The sequence below is a fragment of the Pteropus medius genome, unplaced genomic scaffold (assembly GCF_902729225.1).
Source record: "Pteropus medius unplaced genomic scaffold, Ma_sr-lr_union100, whole genome shotgun sequence".
NCBI classification, from domain to species: Eukaryota; Metazoa; Chordata; class Mammalia; order Chiroptera; family Pteropodidae; genus Pteropus; species Pteropus medius.
In genome coordinates, this window is record NW_024351730.1 from 14,410,914 (window position 1) to 14,424,281 (window position 13,368).

General features: G+C 32.5%; 1 long non-coding RNA gene and 1 other non-coding gene across 2 annotated transcripts in view; both read right to left on the reverse strand.

Moving 5' to 3' along the window:
• Nucleotides 1–13,368, reverse strand: part of LOC120588124 (uncharacterized) — a 124,316-nt gene that overhangs the window by 78,026 nt on the left and 32,922 nt on the right. Inside the window, exon 3 of the long non-coding RNA XR_005649145.1 lies at nucleotides 10,835–10,901. This is a non-coding gene — a long non-coding RNA (uncharacterized LOC120588124). The remainder of the gene's footprint in view (nucleotides 1–10,834; nucleotides 10,902–13,368) is intronic.
• On the reverse strand, nucleotides 7,078–7,196 carry LOC120588488 (5S ribosomal RNA). Its single transcript, XR_005649249.1, has one exon. It is a non-coding gene; the product is annotated as a 5S ribosomal RNA (ribosomal RNA).

Here is a 13,368-nt window from a genome sequence, read left to right on the forward strand (position 1 = left end):
AAAAACAGTGTAACAAATTGTCCTCCTTGTGGTGGATTTTACCTCTTTTTTTTAACCTAGTAATATACTGATATATCAATTTTTCCTTTGTGTAAATGATAGCTTAACCTGTGTTCTTCATTTTGGCATTCAGTTTTGCATAAGCCAAAGTCCCACCTACTCTATCCACTGCCTTCAGTGTGCCTCTGATCCCAGAGAGCAATGGGGCAACTTTGATCTTTATAGCAGTGATCTTAAATCTCTGCTTTTTTATTTATTTTCGAGGTCTTCGTTGAACTCCATTTTCCTTCTCCTGTTTTTTTTTATGTCCATTATTCCACCATGAAAAGAAAATGTACGTAGTTCATATAGACCTAAAGTAATATATAAAGCTTTTCTTTGATTCTTAGTCTTTTCTACATTTCATAATTCTCAAGAAATTTTTGAAATGTTACTTAGTTCAATATTTGCATAACTATATTTATTTTTAAAACATCATTGCTCTTTTCCATATTTGATTATTTCACTTTTTTATTGCTAATCTCAATACTAATCATAATAGCTGATCAAAATTTAATAAAATTCAAAAACATAGGAAAACTCTTAAAGAATTAAATGCCAAATATAACTCATGCTCTGGTTAAAAACCATTATAGTTTTTCAAATATATTTTGATATTTTATTGATACAAAATTCAGCCTTAAAGACCAAAACTAAAAATATATATTTAAAAAAATTCTAAGATTCTAAATAGCAGAATACCACTTCCTTAGTTAGCAGGAAAAGAAAAAGAGGTAAGTTAATTCTGTTGCTTTCTTCATCAAACAGATTCTAGGTGTTGCTGTTGCCAATAATCTTGCAATGAATAAAATCTAGCTTAAACTAATAAGCAAAATGGAAATATATATAGCAATGAAAGCTGAATATATCTGCCTACATCCAGGATTTTCTCTCTCTATCTCTAACTCTCTATCTCTTATCTCTGCTTCCTCCTCTGTTGGCTTTAATCTTAGGCAGACTCTCTACATGTAGCAAAAATGACACCCTATAACAGCTCTATGCTTACATATTACCTGTTAGGCACCAAAAAGCAAAAGAACCTTTTACCAGTAGCTCAAGAAAATGTGTCCCAGGACTTTGATTGTTCCAACCAAAACATATTTGTCGTTTCCTGACTCAATCAATGTGGTTATAAAAATACATGATGTGATTGGCCAGGGCTAGATCACATGCTCTTTTCTATGGTATTTGAGAGAATGTCACATATAATCCTCAAATAATAATGAATTCTGTTAAAAAAAAAAAAAACATAAACAACAGGGGAAGGGAAATAAAGGTTATTGTATTTACAAATGTCCTCTATATGGACTATAAAAAGCTGCCTGTTTCTAATGTAAAAATTCCCACTATAATGAAGGTGTGTTACATGAAATGTAACTAAAATTTGAGCACTACTGCTCCTGTCTAAAAGAGTTTGCCCTAAAAAAGGAACCCTCATACACTGTAAGTGGGACTACAAATTGGTACAGCCACTATGGAAAACAGTATGGAGGTTCTTCAGACAACTAAGAATTAATCTACCATATGACCCAGCAATTCCACTACTGGGCATTTACCCCAAAGACTTGAAAACCTATATCCAAAAAGATATTTGCACACCTTAACAAATCAGAAACTAAAAAATTAGAAAGTTGAGGAATTAAGGCAAGTTCATCAATCAAGTCAATACATGACTTCCCCCGTAATATGGAGCAGCATTGTAATTACAATCTTTTTTACTTATTACATTACATTTGACCAGCATCATTTTCCTTCATTTTGAAATAGGGATTAAATAGCACCCACCTAATAAAGTCATAGTGAAGAAAAGAAAAGAATCCATGGAAAGCACTGCTCAATAGAAAGTGTTTGTTTTATTGCTACTCGGACAGCTCTTTCTAACTTCACCATGCCAACCTGGCTTGTTTAAAAAAAAGTTTGCCTACAACATCTTTGATAAGGAGCTAATATCTAAAATATATAAAGAACTAATACAACTCAACAACAACAACAAAACAATCCAGTTATGGACCTGAACAGACACTTCTCCCAAGAAGACATACAAATGGCCAACAAATGTCTAAAAATATGCTCAACTTCACTAGTTATTAGGGAAATGCAAATCAAAACCACAATGAGATACCACTTCACACTTGTTAGAGTGGCTATGATCAACAAGACAAATAATAACACGTGTTGGAGAGGTTGTGGAGAAAAAGGAAGCCTCATATGCTGCTGGTGGGAATGTAAATTGGTATAGCCACTATGGAACAGTATGACATTCCCTCAGAAAACTAAGAATAGAATTACCACATGACCTAGCAATTCTTGTTCAGAGTATCTACCTAAAACATTTTAAAACATTTTCCTGTAAAGATATACACACACTTGTATTTATTGCAGCATTATTCATAGCAGCCAAGACATGAAAACAACCAAAGTGTCCTTTGATAGATGATTGAATAAAGAAGATGTGGTACATATATACAATGGAATATTACTCAGCCACAAGAAAAGATGAAATACTGCCATTTGTGACAACATGGATCGATCTTGAGAATATCATGCTAAGTCAGACAGAAAAAGTCAAGAACCATATGATTTCACTCATGTGTGGGATATAAAACTGAAAGGAGCAAAGACAAGACAAACAAATAATAATTCATAGACACAGACAACAGTATAAGTGGTTACCAGAGGGGAAGGAAGGAAGGCAGGAAAGGGTAAAGGGAGTCAAATATATAATGATGGAAGGAGATTTGACTTTGAGTGGTGAACACACAATGCAATGTATAGACGATGCATTATAGAATTGTACACTTGAAACCTATATAATTTCATCAACTGATGCCAACCTAATACATTTAACAAAATTTAAAAAATAATATATTTTTTTAAATTGCCTAGAAAAGGCAGAGAAAAAGTGGAAAATAAGCATAAGTTGAAATTGCTAAGCTATAAGAAGAAAGGCACTAGGAAAAAATATTTGCCTATTCAATCTGTGGACCAACAAGAAGTGTTACTGGTTGAAAATAGGTTGATTGCCATGGGAGAAAGAGCTTGTGGCTCAAGTTGGTGCAGTATCTTCAGGGTAAGATAGTCAAGAAGTGCATGTGTGAATATTGAATGCTATTTCCCCACAAGACACTTACAGGAGGGATGATTAGAAAAAGTAGCTAGGACCTATACTGACCAATACAAAGAAATTTTGCAGCCTCATAAAAGTTTTTTATATTGAAATGCTAGTTTTTAGGACTAAAACACTAAAGTACAAATTTTAAAAATAAAATGCTGGTGATATTAGAGCACTTTTCATATGCAAGTTGCTTGATATTTATGGATCTTTAATATTTGAAACCAAAAAGTTGTTCCAGACATTTATATTAGGTGTGAAGGAAAACTGTGTAAACCAAGTGTTGTAAGGTCTGGGTTAGCAATTTATACAATTTTTCAGAGTCTTCCAGACTTACTAGTGTTATGGCTTTTGTATTCAATGAATATTAACTTTAGATTTATTCTAATTCTCATTAATTAGCAATTCTTCCATTTTTAAAAGAAAATACAGACATTTTCACTGTTTCTCAGAGTTTATTCACATGGTATTCTTGCTGTAACTGGAAAAAATATATAACATAGTAAATATAACAATAATTCTAACATTTCTGTTTTGATAATAAATAAACAAGTTATTTATTTGAATATGAGTATATACTTCTGAAATGAGAGGTAAGAATTAGTTTCTCAAAATGTTCCCTAAAATCAACGATAGTCATTTGGAAGAAAATATAATCAAAGAACAAGAACAGATATTTATAATCTGATAGTATTGCTATTATTTGGAAAAAAAAAAAAAGAACTACTTGGTTTCCCCCTTCCTTTACTTCTTGATAGTATAATGAATTCTAAAATTAACAATATACAAATTGTTCTAGCATTTTGCACACATCCTGGTCCCATCAATCACAAATCCTGTTGTATAATCCACTTCTTTTGAGCTGCAAAATCTCAAATTGTGCAAAGAAAAGATATGAGAAATGGGAAAAGAAAAACTTGTCTCAAAAGGCCAAAGAGATACATATAATGATGTTGAATAAAAAGGAGGGAAGGGTAGGTTGAATAAGAAGCCACATGGGCTGCCATAGCCTGAAGACAGAGGAATATTTGTTGATGTTTAGGTGGTGAAGGTTACTGAAACCCTGAGTGAGAACAGATTATGGCTACATATCAAGTTTTTATTAGAGGGAGCTTTATCATTCCAACACTGGAATTCTCTGGACACATGGGTCCAGAAATCAAAAGAGATACATTTGGAGAGATTATCTAAGATTTTGAAATAATCCTGAGAAAAAAATCAAAACTGCTAGAGATTTAGAATGATGATACTATCAAGTTTGCTGAATTAGAAAGTCAAAGAAGTATTATGAAGATAACAGTATAATAAAGTCAGGTTACAAAATTGAGAAAAATTTCTATATACAAGTGAGTATACCAGCCATAGATGTAAACAAATGCAGCCTTACATTGTCCACTACATTAAGAAAACTAAAAATATTGCCTTAAGAAGTATTTAAGTAAAATATAATTTTTGTCCACCCGTTGAAACACATATCCACACATCTATACATCCAATTTTTTTAGAAATTGGAGTCCTTATTAGAAGAAGAGTTCCAAGATTATCTTGCATGGATAAATGAGTGGTTTCTTTCCATTTCTACATCATCAAAAACAAATCTTTATGTGTATGTGCATGGCAAGGGAGAGTGTTGGTACTAACAGGGAGGTAGAATTAAAAGAATATTTTAATTTTCTATACAAGTTATTTGCCAAAGAAACTTGGAAAATAGGCAAGAAATAATATTCTACAAAGTAATTAAGATGCTAAGCCATAACTGAACTAGTACAGGCAGAGAAAAGCCACTGTTTTTAATTAATTTTCAAGCCTTGCATTCATACTTAAAGCTGTAAAGAATCAAATTTCTATAAAAGCATTCATTCACTCAAGGATAGGCAAACTATGACCCAGGAGGCAAATCTGGCCCACAACATGTACTCATACCACTCCTAAGAATGTCTTTCACTTTTTAAGTCATTGAAACGAATATCAAAAGAAGAATTATATTTGGCGATATGTGAAAATTATATAAAATTCAGATTTCAGTGTCTAGTCAAGTTTTATTGTGACATAGACATAGTCAAACTCATTTATTTTCATATTGTCTATGGCTACTTTCACACTACAAGGGCAGAACTGAGAAGTTAGAACAGATATCATATGTGGCCTGTAAAGCCTTAAAGTTTTACTATCTGGAGCTTTTCAGAAAAAGTTGGCCAACCACTGTACTTGAACAAGAATATTATGGAATGAAGGACACCTCTATTTCTGTCAGTTTCATAACTGTACATTAAAACCAGGGGAAATGTATTCTGCCTCATGGATAGGCTGTATAACTCTAGTGAACAGATCCACCTAGGACAGTAGAACAAGACATGGGGGCTCAGAAGTAAGTTAAAATGGAAGTGATTTGGAGTAAAAAACTCATAAGCTCTATTGAAATCCATGCCTCTTTCAAAATTTCCCAGATTCTCATTGTTGATGAAACAAATCAGAGCAGAAGAGGAAAATGAGAACAAATTAGAAGCTATCAGGAAATCAAATCAACTAAAAAAATTCAAACTGAGATATAGGGATGAATATGATAAACCAAAGAAATATAAGTTTGTCTTTGCCTTTAAAAATTGACAGACCCCAAAGGGCTCAAATAAACAGGTTCCTCAGTCTTAATCAGTAGACTCCACTAATTACAGATTAGGACTAGACCTACAAAGAATCACCATGCTTGCTTAGCTATTCCTTCAGGACTCAGCTGGGGCAGAACTGGTTAGGCATTTACTCTGGTTTTGGCAAAGAAGATCTTTCAGTGGTAAATAACTATTAATATTATTATAGAGTAAATAAAATTTCTTTTTCAAACTACTGCTCAGTGACACTTGGAAGTGAAGAAAGTAAATGATAAGTTCCTTTCCCCTAGCTTCAAGTGAGAGAGGCGGGACTGTGATGAATCCAATTAGGCTCTGCTTGGCATTGTTTCTGGAGATTTTCCAGATAAATTAGAAAGCACTCTCCAAGCTCTCTTCCTCCCCTGCCCCCAGGAAAAGAATGAAAAGAAGATGAGTCAGTGTTTAATTTTGTCAATAAAAAGACTATCTGAAAGTTGCATTTAAACATTGGATTTACCTTTGGAAGTATCTATGAAGATTGACCAGAGTAAATGTATTAAAAGGGTGAAAATTTTAACTCATAAATTTCCTAATTTTTTACTACATTAAATAAAAAGAATATACTCTTTCCCTGTTTAGTTTCTCTCTGCCATTTACTCTTTTATAAAACATGTCTTTGCCAAAATATCATGATGCAGAATCAGATAACAAGTAGATAGAAAGAAGAAAGTGGTAGATGGAGTAGGGAAAGAGTTTTTATGAAACACTGAGATTACCTACATAATAAACGTAATTAGAGATTGGAAAAATTAAAAAAAAAATCTGCATTGATTGAGAGATATCGAAAAGGGAGGTTTATTATCATTTATTTACACTCAGATATATTCTGAAGCATTAGTTTGAGAGATTGACAGGTTTCAAAGCAACATAGAGTAGAAGAGAATCAAAGAGAAAAGAGATGAGAATTCTAGAATTTAAATATTATTTCAATTAGGTGTCTGCATACCTATTTGAATGAGATGGGATCTGGAGTTCTCAGATCCATAAAGTTTATCAGGTAGAGTACATATTCAATAGGTGACAGCTGCATTAGAGCCATTCTTTGGAATAGCACTTCATTCACAAGAATTAATCAGATTCACAGCCTAGGTGACTGTCCATAGAATTTCACTGCACCTTAAAGATTTTTCTATAACTTTTCCCTCTAAATTGTAAACACGTAGCCATAAATCCTCTTTTTTTTTTTTTTTTTTTTTTTTAATAGGCGAGGCAACCCTTGATTGACCTCACAGATTGCAAGGACCTTGTCAGCTTACAATCTCTTCTTGTTTTTACTTTTTATGCCTACAGCACCTGGTCTTCCTAGGTGGTCTTCCATCCAAGTACTAACCAGGCCCAACCCTGCTTAGCTTCTGAGATCAGACGGGATCAGGCTTGTTCAGGGTAGCTTGGCTGTAGACTTCCATAAATCCTCATTTTTGAGGTGATGCAATGACTAGTCACTTTCTAGAAAGGAAATTGACTTAATTTTCTCTACTCTCAAGAATATCTTGACAGCATATTTGCCTCTTATGCTCTAAAGGGATGGTAAATATAATCAATGCACAGTGAAATATTTATATGCACAACTCCATTTCTAATGCATTATCAAAATATCTGTTAGCTCCACTTAAATAAAAGTTTAAAACATTGTGTTTCCCTAATAAGACAAAGAGTATGTCACAAATCTTTAAAATGCAAAGGATGAGCACATTTTGGGTGGCATTTTAATACTTTGATACAGCAGCCTGACAAATCATTTCCAATTAGACTTCCCATAGTAAGGAAATAATTTATGCTCAAAGATTAAACACTTCTTTTTTTTCCAACACGGAAATACTGTTTTAAAAAATGTCTTTCAGAGGTATTCTGCTACTACTAAATAGTAAAGGTTGATATAAGTGAAGAGAAAACTTATCAAACAGAATAACTTTTGATAAATGCCAATTACTCCTTCATTGAAGAGAATTGTTATATCAAAGAATCAATAAAACAAGATCCATACACACACATTCAATTCAACAATCATGTATTGAGTGTTTTCATAAAAGGTAATGTACTAGGTGTTGGGGTGTAAAGATGAGAAAACCACAAGTTAATGTGAAATAAATATGTCGCTTTCTCCGCTATGATCTCAAATGAGCTATAGAGCTACAGTGTGGTGCTACTAGAAAGGGAGAAAAATTATGCTGACTGTGGAATTGAGGACAACTTCATGCTACATGTGGGTTTAGACTGAGACCTCAAGAATTGTAACTGGTTGTGATATGGGGGAAAGTAGAAAAAAGTGAGCATAAGTAGAAAAGCTCACAGGGTCCTAGGTAAGGAGTAGAGGTATAGAATAGACTAGAGGAACTAATTCCAAAGACACTTTAGAGATTGAATTAATAAGGCATATAACATAGTGGCATAAGATTTGGGTCTGAGAGCCAAGGTTGAGAAGTTCCCTTTCAATACATCTTCCAGCAAAGTTATGTCCTTAAGTGATGCTGAAAATTCAGAATAAAATGCAAGGTTTCAGGATAAGGAAATCAATTCTGTTTTGAATGTATTTGGGGTGACTATAAGACATCCGCAGTGGTACCACTCCAAAGGTACTGTTCCTGCATTTAAAATATTTCTATGTGCATTTTTATCTGAACATCTGTACCTATTACAATGAAAAATTTTCTCATAAGACTAAAGTAGGTAACAAAATATTAAAGATTATATATTATTTCAAATGTAAAGATGTTCCTTCTTGACCTCCAAATGTATAAATATAACTGTTCATTTGTTATCTTTACTTAGTCTCAAATTTATGATATTCAAAACGAATTTGTTGATAGGCCTCCCTTCCTCTCACCCTGCATAACCACTTGCTTCTCCCTCAAGATTTCTCACCTTAGTAAATGGCACCTTTGTTCTTCTGGTTGCTCAGCCAAAACAATGTTAGAATCTGTTTTTTTTCACATTCTTCCATCCTAAATGTTCTCTCTGATCCTGATCTGGCTCCCAGGGCAGCAGTTAGAGTAATTAAAAAGAAAAATCCAATCTAGTTATTCTTTAGTTTTAGCTTTCTAACCTTTTCAGAAGATAAGCCAAAATTCTCATAATAATCTTCAGGGTTTTAAAGACCTCCTTGATCTCTTGAATCGTTCCAGGCAGATGCCCCCATTTCCCTGTTATATCTCAGATACAACAGGCATATCCTTACCTCAGAGCCTTGTACTTTGTTTCCTCTGCATTAAATGATCTTTCCTCAGATACTCCTTCAGTTACTCTCTCACTTCATTCAAGCTTTTACCTAAGTTTCTTGTTTTCAGCAGAGCCTACTACATTCATGCTATCTAAAAGTTTAATCTCCTTCCTCATACATACACACATGTAATACACTTCCTCTACTTTGTTTTATTTTACTTTTTCAAAGTCTCTACTAGAATGTAACTTCTATGAGGTCAGGGTTTTTATCTATTTTTTTTTTTCACTATTACATCCTCTGTGCCCAAATAGTGCAAGAAACATATGAAATAAGTGACTGATCAATATGTCAAATATACACTAAAGCTAAATAAATTATAACCCTTGAATAACTGCTAAACATAATCCTTTAAAGGAAGGAAGGAAGGAAAGAAGGAAGGAAGGAAGGAAGGAAGGAAGGAAGGAAGGAAGGAAGGAAGGAAGGAAGGAAGAGGAAAAAGGAAAGAAAGAAGGAGAAGGTGGCAGGACAGGAAGAGGAGGGAGGAAGGAAGGAAAATATGAAGAGGGAAAAAGCGAAAGAACAAAGAAGGGGAAAACAGGTATTTCATTTTCTAAGGCAATGAACTTTACACAATTAAGTTCTGTATACATTTATTGTATGGTTAATAGAGAAATATAAATAGCAACCTTAGAAGTACAGACATACTCAAATTTAACTTTAATAAAAGCCTCTAACTCTCCTTCCCCATTCTGTGCTTTTGATATGGTCAGATTTAAATGAGTGATAAAGTAAAAGTAAAAATATACATATAGATAAATTCATGTATATAGTCTACATAATCACGCCTTCAAGTTCTTAGTCTTCTGGGTCATAAATTCAACCATTATTCATCTGGAGCCTATATCTTATCACCACAAGAAATCCAGTCCCTGCCATCAGTGCTACTGACATTTACTGTTCATTTCCTCTGACCACTGCATAACTTTTACTCCAAAAATTTGTGAGTCTCTTTGACTCTCACTACTCAATGCATACGCCAACCTCTCCCTTTATTCTTTGCCTCTCGTCTGAGACTTTTGAATTGAACATTCTAAGAATTTAGAAATTACATAATTAGCAGCAAAATCGATCCTCATGTCTCCTTTGTATTCCATGTTTCTAGTGATTGTCCCTCCTATTCACCCAGATTTGTTTGTATGGTCCTAGGTTTCACTTCCTACTTAAACTAGAGTCCCTTTCTTAGATTCTCTTTTCTAAATCCCTACACCCCACATCTGGTCTGTGTCCTAAGATAATATAATAAGTATCTATACAGAAATATCCCTACCTAAAACAAATACATTATGAAACAGATTGTTTGCATCCCAGCCTGAAACTTCTGCTTTTGAATTATTCTCAATTTGGGTGTCTTTATAGAAAAATAAAATAATTTTTTGGTATTTACTTTATATCTTCATTACTATAATCACTCTTAAAAGTGTTAGCTTCCAGATAAAGGGAGAATTGGCCACCAACATTTACAGCTTCTATCCTTAGAGGTACAGAGAGTTCAGAAATATGAGTTCAGTCTCAAAACAATATATTAAATAAATTAATGTAAACATAGCAATTAAAATTATAGTTGTATAAAGTATAGTGGTACCATTATATACATTCTCAGATATTCAGAATCTTATTCTGGTTCCTAGAATTAATGCAGTGAAAGACCTAAAACAATTTCTGAAAATAAATAAGTTTTCTGAATAGCTATAAGGATATAAATCTATTGTCCAATGAATGAATGGTGATAATTTTCAATTTGAGTTGAATTTGTTTTCCTAAAATTTCCATTTACCAAAACTTTCAATTAAATTTTGATTTGAGAATGCACACACATACCTTTGGCCAGCTGCTTTACATAAATGTATTTGAATCTTCACAGTCCTTCAAGATGGGTCTTCCTTTCCTATTTATAAAGAAAAAAATTAAAGAAAACAAATTCAATAATCTGAAGCTCAGACTTTTACTCCGCTATATACTTCTGTGATCATTTCAATATTGAACAATTCCATGAAGTTAAGAATAACACTAAAGATAGATTGAAGATAATTATTGCATTGCAAACATATTATTCTGACTATAAGACTTTTTTTATTCATCAATATTTCCCTTATCTTTGACATTTTGCTACAGACATATTTAATAGGCAAATAAAAGCCAAAATTTTCTCCTAACGATAGTTTGTCATATGAATGATCTCTTGCCTATTCTTTCAAAACACATTTACAAACATGTTTTTACAAAAACACAATATCCATATTTTTTCACAAATAAATTTAAAATATCTGTATACATGAGGACAGTTTTTATTACAGTCTTTTTTAAAGCGAAGGCCTCTTCTTATTTCTGAAAAGATTTTGTGGGAAGTTGAAAAAAAAGGTGAGATAATTTGAAGATTTTTAACATTTTAAAGGTCATCATCCATAGTGCTAAGATTAAGAACCTCTGTAAAACAAAATCTAAAATGAAATCTTTCTTGAGATCTAAAGCTAAGAAAATATCACTTATCTTAAGAATGTATTGTCTAACATACTAACAGACTAGTGTGTGCAGGTAGTATTTATTAAACACTATTTTAATACATGATTTGCAATGAATTTAAATGAGATTTGATGTAGAATATGGGAAATTTTAACTTATAGCTGCATATGGCGTTGTCACTTAAATGCCTTTCTTTAAGATTTCTAAAACATCTTTAAAGTTTGTTTGTTTGTTTGTTTTCATACTGGCTAAGTGTTGCTTCTATAATATGTTTCAATACTAACAAGATAGAATAATTAATTTATTGATTTTTTTTTAAAAATGTTCTACTTGCATGTGGACATTTGGCATATGTTTCTATAGATAGCTAAATGCAGTACAAAAATTAGATGCTTATATGTAATGAACCTAATTTGATTGAGCTAGAAAAAAATAATTTTTTAAATTTTTTTTTTTTCAATTTTTTCTCAAATTAATTGTATGTGTTTTGGAGTAAAATAATATGGAAACTTTGTTAAAACTACTTTAAAACTTTAAAATAAGGCCACGGGATCCTAATTTTCTAGCTAATAAATGTTATACGTTGCAGTAGAATTACTAAAGCTTCCTCTCCAAAATCTAAAGAAATACTAGAAAAAATTAATGTTTTCTTATTACACTATAACTAAGAATTTTGCACATTTTCTAAAAGTGTATTAATTATCCCACTGAATAAGCTTGTTCAGAGAATTTATCCCAGTGTATACTCACCCTTTTTAAAAAAGTTGTCTGCTTCCTAAATATAATTAGAAATATTTTTATTAATAGCAAAGCCTTCAAATTTAATTTGTTGAAACTGAAAAAAAAATTTAAATCCCAAAGTTCAAACTCTCATTATTTTACACAGATATATTTGTGATTATAGTTATTTAAAAAAAATCATACATCTAAAAATAAATGAATTAAAGCTCAACACAACTATATATAACAAAACCAGCATTCTAATATAATGAGTTATACAGAGTAAATTACCAAGCCAAGTAACCAAGAGACTTCTTGATTACTTTGTGAAACTGCTTTTTGTTTAGTGAGCTGTGTGAGTACATATATATAGAATTAAATCACTGTTCACTATTATCATTGTAATTAGAAATTTGTAACTCAGGGATTTAAAAAACTTAATAGGAATGTCTATTTTGAAGTGGAATAGAGAAGCTGACAACAGATCAGTGCTCCACCTAGAACAACCAGAAAAGCTGTATAAAATAGAAAGCTCAGAGAGCTGTTTAGGCAATGAGAATCAGAGAAAATCTTGAAATAGTAAATTTATTTCTATAAGCATTTTACCCTGGAGCATTTGCCAATCCTGAATGTGGAAGGGACCTTGAATATGATAGATATCACTCCTGTAATTAGATTAGGTTATATGGCACAGCTGACTTTAAGAAAGAGACAATATTCTTGATAGAACTAATCTAATCATGTGAGCTCTTAAGAGAACTGCATTGTTTCTGGTGAGAGATTCCACATGTGAATGGTAATAAGGACATTCTCCTTTGCTGTGTTTGAAAATGGAAGGGACCATATGGCAGAATCAAGCCGATAGCCTTCTAAGAACTAAAAGTAATCTCTGGCCAGTATATAGGGAAAAAAAGAGACCTCAGACTACAACTGCAAGGAACTAGATTCTTCCAACATCCTAAATGAGAGAGAAAGCAGACCCCTCCTTAGTAATTTCTGCAAATAGCACACAGCCCAGCTGATCCCTTGATGTCATCCTGATGAAAATGTGAGCAGATAACTCAGTCCTGCCATGCCCATATTTCTGATCTACAGAAATATAACCCAATAAGTGGGTGCTGTTGTAAGCTGTGAAGTTTGTGGTAATTTGTTATGCAGAAATGTTAAGCAAA